A 13,034-nucleotide genomic window follows, 5' to 3' on the forward strand; every position below is an offset into this window, starting at 1 on the left:
CTTCCCCGCTGCAGAACGGTGAAGTCAGCGAGTCCCGGCGCGTCCACCTGCGAGCGTGCACGGGCCTGTGCTGTGTGCGCGCGGCTCCGGGGGCGCGCTCATTAACCCTCCACAGCACCGGACAGACAGGGATACAAATCTAGGGGGCTCATTAATCCCTTATAGCTGGTGAGAAGAGGGAGATCCAGATCAGGGAGCGATTATTAACCGACCGTGCACATTATCAGTCTGGGACCGCACGTGTCTCACGGCCAAACATCTGTGCAACTCGTCTGTCACCGACTGATGTAGAGCTGTGATAATGGGGGGAAAATAGTCACTGGCGAGAGTCGCCTATATGTAGTGTCTATAGAGAGTCGCCTGTATGTAGTGTCTATAGAGAGTCGCCTGTATGTTGTGTCTATAGAGAGTCGCCTGTATGTAGTGTCTATAGAGAGTCACCTGTATGTTGTGTCTATAGAGAGTCGCCTGTATGTAGTGTCTATAGAGAGTCACCTGTATGTTGTGTCTATAGAGAGTCGCCTGTATGTAGTGTCTATAGAGAGTCGCCTGTATGTAGTGTCTATAGAGAGTCACCTGTATGTAGTGTCTATAGAGAGTCACCTGTATCTTGTGTCTATAGAGAGTCGCCTGTATGTAGTGTCTATAGAGTCGCCTGTATGTAGTGTCTATAGAGAGTCGCCTGTATGTTGTGTCTATAGAGAGTCGCCTGTATGTAGTGTCTATAGAGAGTCGCCTGTATGTAGTGTCTATAGAGAGTCGCCTGTATGTAGTGTCTATAGAGAGTCGCCTGTATGTTGTCTATAGAGAGTCGCCTGTATGTTGTCTATAGAGAGTCGCCTGTATGTAGTGTCTATAGAGAGTCGCCTGTATGTAGTGTCTATAGAGAGTCGCCTGTATGTAGTGTCTATAGAGAGTCGCCTGTATGTAGTGTCTATAGAGAGTCTCCTGTATGTAGTGTCTATAGAGAGTCTCCTGTATGTTGTCTATAGAGAGTCGCCTGTATGTAGTGTCTATAGAGTCTCCTGTATGTAGTGTCTATAGAGAGTCGCCTGTATGTAGTGTCTATAGAGAGTCGCCTGTATGTAGTGTCTATAGAGAGTCGCCTGTATGTTGTCTATAGAGAGTCCCCTGTATGTAGTGTCTATAGAGAGTCTCCTGTATGTAGTGTCTATAGAGAGTCCCCTGTATGTAGTGTCTATAGAGAGTCGCCTGTATGTTGTGTCTATAGAGAGTCGCCTGTATGTAGTGTCTATAGAGAGTCGCCTGTATGTAGTGTCTATAGAGAGTCGCCTGTATGTTGTCTATAGAGAGTCGCCTGTATGTTGTCTATAGAGAGTCGCCTGTATGTAGTGTCTATAGAGAGTCGCCTGTATGTAGTGTCTATAGAGAGTCGCCTGTATGTAGTGTCTATAGAGTCGCCTGTATGTTGTGTCTATAGAGAGTCGCCTGTATGTAGTGTCTATAGAGAGTCGCCTGTATGTAGTGTCTATAGAGAGTCGCCTACGTATGTAGTGTCTATAGAGAGTCGCCTGTATGTTGTGTCTATAGAGAGTCGCCTGTATGTTGTGTCTATAGAGAGTCGCCTGTATGTAGTGTCTATAGAGAGTCGCCTGTATGTAGTGTCTATAGAGAGTTGCCTGTATGTAGTGTCTATAGAGAGTCGCCTGTATGTAGTGTCTATAGAGTCGCCTGTATGTAGTGTCTATAGAGAGTCGCCTGTATGTTGTGTCTATAGAGAGTCGCCTGTATGTTGTGTCTATAGAGAGTCGCCTGTATGTAGTGTCTATAGTCGCCTGTATGTTGTGTCTATAGAGAGTCGCCTGTATGTAGTGTCTATAGAGAGTCGCCTGTATGTAGTGTCTATAGAGAGTCGCCTGTATGTAGTGTCTATAGAGAGTCGCCTGTATGTAGTGTCTATAGAGAGTCGCCTGTATGTAGTGTCTATAGAGAGTCGCCTGTATGTAGTGTCTATAGAGAGTCGCCTGTATGTTGTGTCTATAGCGAGTCGCCTGTATGTTGTGTCTATAGAGAGTCACCTGTATGTTGTGTCTATAGAGTCGCCTGTATGTAGTGTCTATAGAGAGTCGCCTGTATATTGTGTCTATAGAGTCGCCTGTATGTTGTGTCTATAGAGAGTCGCCTGTATGTTGTGTCTATAGAGAGTCGCCTGTATATTGTGTCTATAGAGTCGCCTGTATGTTGTGTCTATAGAGAGTCGCCTGTATGTTGTGTCTATAGAGAGTCGCCTGTATGTAGTGTCTATAGAGAGTCACCTGTATGTAGTGTCTATAGAGAGTCGCCTGTATTTTGTGTCTATAGAGAGTCGCCTGTATGTTGTGTCTATAGAGAGTCGCCTGTATGTAGTGTCTATAGAGAGTCGCCTGTATGTTGTGTTTATAGAGAGTCGCCTGTATGTTGTGTTTATAGAGAGTCGCCTGTATGTTGTGTCTATAGAGAGTCGCCTGTATGTAGTGTCTATAGATCCGCTTGTATGTAGTGTCTATAGAGAGTCACCTGTATGTTGTCTATAGAGAGTCACCTGTATGTAGTGTCTATAGAGAGTCACCTGTATGTAGTGTCTATAGAGAGTCACCTGTATGTTGTCTATAGAGAGTCACCTGTATGTAGTGTCTATAGAGAGTCGCCTGTATGTAGTGTCTATAGAGAGTCACCTGTATGTAGTGTCTATAGAGTCGCCTATATGTTGTGTCTATAGAGAGTTGCCTGTATGTTGTGTCTATAGAGAGTTGCCTGTATGTAGTGTCTATAGAGTCCCTGTATGTCTAGAGAGTCACCTGTATGTTGTGTCTATAGCGAGTCGCCTGTATATTGTGTCTATAGAGAGTCGCCTGTATGTAGTGTCTATAGAGAGTCGCCTGTATGTAGTGTCTATAGAGAGTCGCCTGTATGTAGTGTCTATAGAGAGTCGCCTGTATGTTGTGTCTATAGAGAGTCGCCTGTATGTTGTGTCTATAGCGAGTCGCCTGTATGTTGTGTCTATAGAGAGTCACCTGTATGTTGTGTCTATAGAGAGTCACCTGTATGTTGTCTATAGAGAGTCACCTGTATGTAGTGTCTATAGAGAGTCGCCTGTATGTAGTGTCTATAGAGAGTCACCTGTATGTAGTGTCTATAGAGTCGCCTATATGTTGTGTCTATAGAGAGTTGCCTGTATGTTGTGTCTATAGAGAGTTGCCTGTATGTAGTGTCTATAGAGTCCCTGTATGTCTAGAGAGTCACCTGTATGTTGTGTCTATAGCGAGTCGCCTGTATATTGTGTCTATAGAGAGTCGCCTGTATGTAGTGTCTATAGAGAGTCGCCTGTATGTAGTGTCTATAGAGAGTCGCCTGTATGTAGTGTCTATAGAGAGTCGCCTGTATGTTGTGTCTATAGAGAGTCGCCTGTATGTTGTGTCTATAGCGAGTCGCCTGTATGTTGTGTCTATAGAGAGTCACCTGTATGTTGTGTCTATAGAGAGTCACCTGTATGTTGTGTCTATAGTCACCTGTTTGTAGTGTCTATAGAGAGTCACCTGTATGTTGTGTCTATAGAGAGTCGCCTGTATATTGTGTCTATAGAGTCGCCTGTATGTTGTGTCTATAGTCACCTGTATGTTGTGTCTATAGCGAGTCACCTATATGTAGTGTCTATAGAGAGTCGCCTGTATGTGGTGTCTATAGAGAGTCGCCTGTATGTAGTGTCTATAGCGAGTCGCCTGTATGTAGTGTCTATAGAGAGTCGCCTGTATGTAGTGTCTATAGAGAGTCACCTGTATGTTGTGTCTATAGAGTCGCCTGTATGTAGTGTCTATAGAGATGTGCCTGTATGTTGTGTCTATAGAGATTTGCCTGTATGTTGTGTCTATAGAGAGTCACCTGTATGTTGTGTCTATAGAGAGTCACCTGTATGTAGTGTCTATAGAGAGTCGCCTGTATGTGGTGTCTATAGAGAGTCGCCTGTATGTAGTGTCTATAGCGAGTCGCCTGTATGTAGTGTCTATAGAGAGTCGCCTGTATGTAGTGTCTATAGAGAGTCACCTGTATGTTGTGTCTATAGAGTCGCCTGTATGTAGTGTCTATAGAGATGTGCCTGTATGTTGTGTCTATAGAGATTTGCCTGTATGTTGTGTCTATAGAGAGTCACCTGTATGTTGTGTCTATAGTCACCTGTTTGTAGTGTCTATAGAGTCGCCTGTATGTTGTGTCTATAGAGATTTGCCTGTATGTTGTGTCTATAGAGAGTCGCCTGTATGTAGTGTCTATAGAGAGTCGCCTGTATGTAGTGTCTATAGAGAGTCGCCTGTATATTGTGTCTATAGAGAGTCGCCTGTATGTAGTGTCTATAGAGAGTCACCTGTATGTTGTGTCTATAGAGTCGCCTGTATGTAGTGTCTATAGAGATGTGCCTGTATGTTGTGTCTATAGAGATTTGCCTGTATGTTGTGTCTATAGAGAGTCACCTGTATGTTGTGTCTATAGAGAGTCGCCTGTATGTAGTGTCTATAGAGAGTCGCCTGTATGTAGTGTCTATAGAGAGTCGCCTGTATGTTGTGTCTATAGAGTCGCCTGTATGTTGTGTCTATAGAGAGTTACCTGTATGTAGTGTCTATAGAGAGTCGCCTGTATGTAGTGTCTATAGAGAGTCGCCTGTATGTTGTGTCTATAGAGTCGCCTGTATGTTGTGTCTATAGAGAGTTACCTGTATGTAGTGTCTATAGAGAGTCGCCTGTATGTAGTGTTTATAGAGAGTCGCCTGTATGTAGTGTCTATAGAGAGTCGCCTGTATGTTGTGTCTATAGAGTCGCCTGTATGTTGTGTCTATAGAGAGTTACCTGTATGTAGTGTCTATAGAGAGTCACCTGTATGTAGTGTCTATAGCGAGTCGCCTGTATGTTGTGTCTATAGAGAGTCGCCTGTATGATGTGTCTATAGAGAGTCGCCTGTATGTTGTGTCTATAGCGAGTCATCTGTATGTTGCGTTGACATTTATAGCGAGTCACCTGTATGTTGCATTGACGTCTATAGCGAGTCACCTGTACACTGTGTTCCAAATTATTATGCAAATTGCATTTAAGTGTCATAAAGATTTAATTGTTTCGCTTTTCAAATAAACTTTTGGATGGTATTGTGTCTCAGGGCTCAATAGATCACTGAAATCAATCTTAAAACACGTGATAATTATTTTTCCAGGTGATTCAAATTAAAGGAAAACTACTTAAAAATGATGTTCCACATTATTAAGCAGGCCACAGGTTTCAAACAATATGGAAAATAAAAAGAATCTTTCTGCTGCTAAGTGTTAAATAGTGCAAAGCCTTGGACAAGGCATGAAAACATTAGCTATTTCACAAAAGCTTAAGAGTGATCATCATACTGTGAAGAGATTTGTGACTGAAACAGAGCACAGACAGAGTTCATGCAGATAAAGGCATAATGAGGAAGGTTTCTGCCAGACAAATTCATTGGATTAAGAGAGCAGCTGCCAAAATACCATTAAAAAGCAGCAAACAGTTATTTGAAGCTGCTGGTGCCTCTGGAGTCCCTCAAATCTCAAGGTGTAGGATCCTTCAAAGGCTTGCTGTGGTGCATAAACCTACTATTCGGCCACCCCTAAAGAGTGTTCACAAGCAGAAACGGTTGCAGTGGGCCCAGACATACATGAAGACTAATTTGAATGTCGAGCAACCCTGGATGGTCCAGATGGATGGAGTAGTGGATGGTTGGTGGATGGTCACCATGTCCTAACAAGGCTGCAACGTCAGCAAAGAGCTTGAGGAGTCATGTTTTGGGCCAGAATCATGGGAAAACAGCTGGTAGGGCCCTTTAAGGTTCCTGAAAGTGTGAAAATGACCTCTGCAAAGTATATAGTTTCTAACTGACAACTTTCTTCCATGGTATAAAAAGCAGAAACGTGCCTTCAGGAGCTAAGTCATCTTCATGCAGGACAATGCACCATCTCATGCGGCAAAGAATATCTCTGAGTTATTGGCTGCTATGGGCATAAAAGGAGATAAACTCATGGTGCGGCCACCATCTTCCCCTGACCTCAACCCTATAGAGAACCTTTGGAATATCATCAAACAAAAGATGTATGAGGGTGGGAGGCAGTTCACATCAAAGCAGCAGCTCTGGGAGGCTATTCTGACTTCATGCAAAGAAATACAAGCAGAAACTCTCCAAAAACTCACAAGTTCAATGGATGCAAGAATTATGAAGGTGATATCAAAGAACGGTCCTATGTTAACATGTAACTTGGCCTATTAGGATGTTTTGGAGTTAAATAGCTTTTTTTGTTCAGTGAATGTGACCTAATGCTGCAAATTCAACAAATGAGCATTTTCAGTTCTTTAAAACATATCAAATGTTTAGAAATTCTACTGTGCCAAATAATTTGGAACAGTGCATTTTGAGTTTTTATTCATTTTGGAGATTATACTGTTATCATTGGGAGGTTTCTTCAATAAAATTTGATGTATACTCTAGCGGGTGATGACTTTTATTAGACTGACTGTCATTTACACCGACCATTTAGGAAAATCTGAGAAAAACGTCATTTGCATAATAATTTGGAACACAGTGTATGTTGCATTGATGTCTATAGCGAGTCACCTGTATGTTACGTTGACGTCTATAGCGAGTCACCTGTATGTTACGTTGATGTCTATAGCGAGTAAGCATACTTTACAGAGAATCTGTATATTAATCTGAGAGGAGCATAATGTAGCAGAATCCCTAATTCCAGCGATGTATCACTTATTTTATCAAAACTACTGCAAGTAGTCCGATCAGGAGATTATCACTAGAGAACCATTAAATCTGCTTCCATGTAGTCCTCCATATTCAAGAGCTCTGTATAACCCCGCCGCCACCATTGATTGGCATCTTTCTCCCTATGCACAATGTACACTCAAAGCTGCAGTCAGTGGTGTGCTGCTACATCTGCAGCAGAGAAAACTTTTTTTTTTTAATAAAAACTGGAGCAAGCAGTGCAGAAAACTGGACAATTATTCTGATCAGAGTGTGGTATGAGTGTCATCCGATTTTCTTGTACACAGAGATATTCTTATAAAAAATGTCTCCATCTTCTGCTTTCTGACAGTCCGTTAAATTTGGACCGCATTCAGATGTTATCCGAGTGCAGTCCATTTTTTTCACGGACCCATTGACTTTCATTGCTGATTTTGATCCAGCCCTCGGATAAAAATTAGACATGTCTCTGATATTTTATGCGGACCACTTCGTCTGAGGAAAAAAAAATCTGACATTCACAGGTACAAGTGCTCTCCATGAAAAACACAGGTAACATTCGGACATCAGTATGGAGGTCTTATGGACATCATTTTGCTGAATTCCATGCACAATAGGTAGATTTGTAAAGAATAATCCTGCATTGACAACACACTATTAGTAGAAGGCTTTCTAGTAGACATCAAGTTAATCATTTTTTGAGAGACATCTCTTTCCTTCGGTCTAGCTTGATTAGCCTATAAGCAGTCTATCTTGATGGTGATAAAATAAATCGACTGGATTAGAAGATCTTTGTACTGAAGACGATTCCAGTATTCGTTAATCCTTAGCTGTGACTATGCTTGAAACCAGGTTCCTCAGAGACAGAACGGGACTACTAGAATTTTAGGCATGATTTTGGCCAAAACTTTTTTTTACTGGTGTAGAACTTCCGGGAAGATGAGAGGAAGCAGGACTTTCCAGGAATGGCAAATGCATCTATGACATCTTACTGAGGGAGTCAGTTTGCAATGTTCCTTGGTCAGCCATAGGTCTATTTGAGGAAATCCTTCATGGAAAGGTTACTCTGCTGGGTTCAGACTCCTCTGAAAATCATCCTAAATAATCACAGGACCTATTAAATGCTGGCTTCCTCAGTCAGATTTCACTCTTTCCAATTCAGTCTTGTCTTATGCCCTCAGACTTCTCATGCTCCCTTACTTATTGATGCAGAGTACAAAACTGCTTATTCTGTTCAGATCTGACCAGACCTTGTCTTTGCTTGATTCTTGAAGTGAAACGGAGCAAGTCTTTAGGGATTAATGAATGTATTCTATTTTAGGAAAGACCAGGAATATCTCACCAACTGCTTGATTGAACGGACTCCCCAACATTGAACAGAATCATCTATAGTCATAACAATTTGCTCCTTCAGTTGAAAACATTTCCTTCAGAAAAGGTTGGTATGCTATGTCCACCACAACAACTCTAGTGAGGAACGGGACCAACATTAGATTTGTTGTGAATAGTGATGAGCAAGTATACGTGTTGCTCGGGTTTTCTCGAGCACGCTCGGGTGATCTCCGAGTATTTGTGAGTGCTCGGAGATTTAGTTTTCATCGCGCAGCTACATTATTTACAGCTGCTAGACAGATTGAATACATGTGGGGATTCCCTAGCAACCAGGCAACCCCCACATGTACTCATGCTGGCTAGTAGCTGTAAATCATTCAGCTGAGTCAACAAAAACTAAATCTCCAAGCAGTCACAAATACTCGGAGATCACCCGAGCGTGATTGGGAAAACCCAAGCAACGAGTATACTCGCTCATCACTAGTTGTGAAAACTTGGAGAATCTGAGACAGAAATAATTTCCTGCTGCAGAGCCTGAAAATATGGCAGCAGTTGTCTACCCCAGAACTTTGAGGGCAGATTGTACTGGGAGAGACGGAGAATAAGTAAGATGGCCAACTTTCTTGAATTTAGAAATCTTTTCCTCAGGAAGATTCTATATAGAGTAATCCATGAAATCAAGCAACAATTTCTTGGTTGCTCGATATAGATGAGGTTGAAAAGAAACCTGAGTTTCTGGAGAAAATGGAGAGTCCTTCACAGGTGAGACTGCAGAGTTATTGGAGAAAGATGTCATAAACAACCAATCATCTAAATAAGAATTATACATAGTGATGAGCGAATATACTCGGTACTCGAGATTTCTCGAGCACGCTCGGGTGTACTCCGGCTATTTGTAAGTACTTGGAGATTTCGTTTTCATCGCCGCAGCTGAATGATTTACATCTGTTAGCCAGCATAAGTACATGTGTGGGTTGCCTGGTTGCTAGGGAATCCCCACATGTAATCAAGCTGGCTAAGAGATGTAAATCATTCAGTTGAGGTGAGGTAAACTAAATCTCCGAGCACTAAAAAATACTCAGAGGACACCCGAGCGTGCTCGGGAACTCTCGAGTACCGAGTATATTCGCTCATCACTAATTATACTGTACATATTCTTTGAAGACATAAAGCTGTTATGGCCACAATGGACATTTTTGGAAACACCCTTGAAGTTGGTGATAATTCGGTGAGGAGATGTCACGGGGATACTGCGTCTGAGAGGGGCCAGATGATCATGGCATCTGGTTACATGAATGTCTACTTTATTAGAACTACTTGACCTTCCTATTTGCAGTGCAAGTTCCCCTTGCTCTGTTATTTTCAAGGGTTAATCACTTCTGTTTGTCTCCTGGTGCTCTCTGCCTTGAGTTGTCTCAGTTGTAATGTGTTTGCCACTTTCCTCCGGTATATACAGTGGGTACGGAAAGTATTCAGACCCCTTTAAATTTTTCACTTTTTGTTTCATTGCAGCTATTTGGTAAATTCAAAAAAGCTCATTTTTTCTCATTGATGTACACTCTGCACTCCATCATGACTGAAAAAAACAGAAATGTAGTAATTTTTGCAAATTTAATAAAAAATAAAAACTGAAATATGACATGGTCATAAGTATTCAGACCCTTTGCTCAGTATTGAGTAGAAGCACCTTTTGAGCTAGTACAGCCATGAGTCTTCTTGGGAATGATGCAACAAGTTTTTCACACCTGGATTTGGGGATCCTCTGCCATTCTTCCTTGCAGATCATTTCTAGTTCCTTATGGTTGGATGGTGAACCTTGGTGGACAGCCATTTTCAGGTCTCTCCAGACATGCTCAATTGGGTTTAGGTCAGGGCTCTGGCTGGGGCAGTCAAGAATGGTCACTGAGTTGTTCTGAAGCCACTCCTTTGTTACTTTATCTCTGTGCTTAGGTCATTGTTTTGCTGGAAGGTGAACCTTCGGCCAAGTTTCAGGTCCAGTGCACTCTGGAAGAGGTTTTCATCCAGGATATCTCTGTACTTGGCCACATTCATGTTTCCTTCAATGACAACCAGTCATCCTGTCCCTGCACCTGAAAAACACCCCCATAACATGATGCTGCCACTACCATGTTTTACATGTTTTACTGTTGGGATTGTATTGGGCAGGTGATGAGCAGTGCCTGGTTTTCTCCACACATACCCCTTAGAATTATCACCAAAAAGGTCTATCTTCGTCTCATCAGATCAGAGAATCTTATTTCTCATAGTCTGGGAGTCCTTCATTTGTTTTTTTTGCAAACTCTATGTGGGCTTTCTTATGTCTTGCACTGAGAAGAAGCTTCCTTTGGGCCACTCTGCCATAAAGGCCCGACTGGTGGAGGGCTGCAGTGATAGTTGACTTTGTGGAACTTTCTCCCATCTCCCTACTGCATCTCTGGAGCTCAGCCACAGTGATCTTGAGGTTCTTCTTTACCTCTCTCACCAAGGCTCTTCTCACACGATTGCTCAGTTTGGCTGGATGAACAGGTCTAGGAAAACTTCTGGTGGTCCCAAACTTCTTCCATTTAAGAATTATGGAGACCACTGTGCTCTTAAGAACCTTGAGTACTGCAGAAATTCTTTTGTAACCTTGGCCACATCTGTGCCTTGCCACAATTCTGTCTCTGAGCTCCTTTGCCAGTTCCTTTGACCTCATGATTCTCATTTGGTCTGACATGCACAGTGAGCTGTGAGGTCTTATATAGACAGGTGTGTGCCTTTCCAAATCAAGTCCTATCAGTTTAATTAAAAACCATCTCAAGAAGCACAAGGAAATAGTCAGCATGTGACTTAAATATGAGTGCCTGAGCAAAGGGTCTGAATAGGTATGACCATAGTTTTTCTTTTTTATTAAATTTGCAAGCATTTCCACATTTCAGGTTTTTTTTCAGTCAAGATGTGTGTGGTGCAGAGTTGTACATTAATGAGAAAAAAATGAACATTGATTTTACCATAAGACTGCAATGAAACAAAGTGAAAAATTTAAAGGGGTCTGAATACTTTCTGTACCCACTGTATGTTCACCACTTGCTCTTGGGAGTTGTCAGTGATAGCTTTCAACTTCCTTGGTTGGAGTTGGAGGAGTGTGCCGAGATTGGAGCAGGCATTTGGAGTTGTATCAGGAGATATCTGCCTGAAATTGATTTGTGTGTGTCTCTCTATCCTTATTCCCATTTTGTTTGCCTCCCCTTCTCCTTTGCTATATTTCACTTGTTTGTATTTTTTTTATGATTGCAGTTTTCTTTTATCCTTGTGTGATCCCTTATGTGTCTTTACATTAATGCAGGATTAGCGTTCCTGCTATCCTACTCACTAGCCAGGGTGATACTCAGGGTAAGACAGGGATAAGAACGTGATCGCCGCACGGGGTGAATGAACTAGTCTAGGGATACCAGGGGAGCTCAGGGTGGCACAGGGAAAGAATCAGGAGTACCCCTTGTTTCCTTCTCTAGTGGCAGAACTCCCTTTCCGATCTGTCTCACCGTGCGCTGTCGCTGATAGGAGAGTGGAAACTTTTCCCTGAATCACATCATTCCTGTAAAATGTACTCTCTTCCGCTGAAATAGGAATGTGCAAATAGGTGTCCAAAAGGTCTAGATTGATCATAAAGTCTTTAGGCTACAAGATTTCTACCATGGGTTTCAGCCCTGGAAAGACTCATTTTCCATTTTGATGATAAAGCTATGTTCACACGAGAGTATATTAGTCAGTATTTCTCATCAGTATTTATAAGCTAAAACCAAGCGAGAAACAATCAGAGGAAAAGTTTAATAGAAACACATCACCACTTCTGCATTTTTCGCCCACTCCTGGATATGGTTTCCAAATACTGATGTAACATACTGACCAAATACTGAATGTGTGAACGTAGTCTAAAATCTGTTTGGTCAGGAATTCCTTAAGGAGAATGGTAGTTTCCTTTGGCATGTAGGAACAACTTGTCTGGAAGAACTTGAAAAAAGGGCACCCCCTTGACCCTGTAATGTAAATGTAATAAATAGCAGCATTTTTCCATATGCTGTGGACAAGGAACCCATAACATACATGTAATATGGAGCAGCATGCGTTCTATACACTGTGGACAGGGGCCCCCTCTGACACTGTAATATGATGCATAAAGCAAACATAACTGAACTAACCTTTTTATTTTCTGCAGAATGTTTTCCATAAACAATGAGGACAGGGACACAACCCCGCTATACATAAATGCTTTATGATCCAACAAAGGGACATTCTCCTTTAAAACAGAAGCAGAGCTTGTCCAGGGAGGATATCCCCTATTCAGGTACACACGGCTGAAATATTGAAGCTAGTGGTCCTAGTACACACCACCTCTAATAGTACCAAAAGGTGGGCATTGTCAAGATACGCAGGTCTGAGCACCGCTACACCTAAACCTAGAGATCAGGACAAAATATAGTGAACAAAAATACAAACTCACTTTTGTTTTTGCTCCCATTTTTCATGAGCCGAACTCAAAGATCTAAGACATTTTCTCACCAATATTGTTCACAAATGTATCTAAATCTGTGTTAGTGAGCACATCTCCTTTGCGGAGACCTGAGACTAGCCAGTCTCCAGACCTGAACCCAATAGAATGTCATAACAGCTTTGCAAAGTTGCAAAACGAGGGAGCTACGCAAAAAATTGTGACTTTAGCCATTTTCACGGCGGAGCTGGGAAGGGTATGGGGCATGGCTATACTGCCCGTCAAATTCATCAAATTTGCTACACGAAAAATGCTACCCCAGTACAGTCCACTTACTAGAGAATTCATTAATTGGCATGTGCCTCTTAATTAATCTGGGATTGTGTACTCTTTCAAGGCTGACGTTGCAAGACCGTGCGCTACGCCGGTCTTGATGAATCGGCCCCTGTGGCTTTATTGCAGAGTTAATATTATAATGCAGAAT

At 42.1% G+C, this 13,034-nt stretch overlaps 1 long non-coding RNA gene across 1 annotated transcript; it reads left to right on the plus strand.

Annotated features, from left to right (window-relative positions):
* The first annotated feature begins 1 nt into the window (after position 1).
* On the plus strand, positions 2-12,495 carry LOC143784388 (uncharacterized). Its single transcript, XR_013217773.1, has 3 exons — positions 2-168; positions 8,072-8,188; positions 12,278-12,495. It is a non-coding gene; the product is annotated as an uncharacterized LOC143784388 (long non-coding RNA).
* The last annotated feature ends 539 nt before the right edge of the window (positions 12,496-13,034 follow it).

The sequence above is a fragment of the Ranitomeya variabilis genome, chromosome 7 (genome assembly GCF_051348905.1).
Source record: "Ranitomeya variabilis isolate aRanVar5 chromosome 7, aRanVar5.hap1, whole genome shotgun sequence".
Taxonomy (NCBI): domain Eukaryota; kingdom Metazoa; phylum Chordata; class Amphibia; order Anura; family Dendrobatidae; genus Ranitomeya; species Ranitomeya variabilis.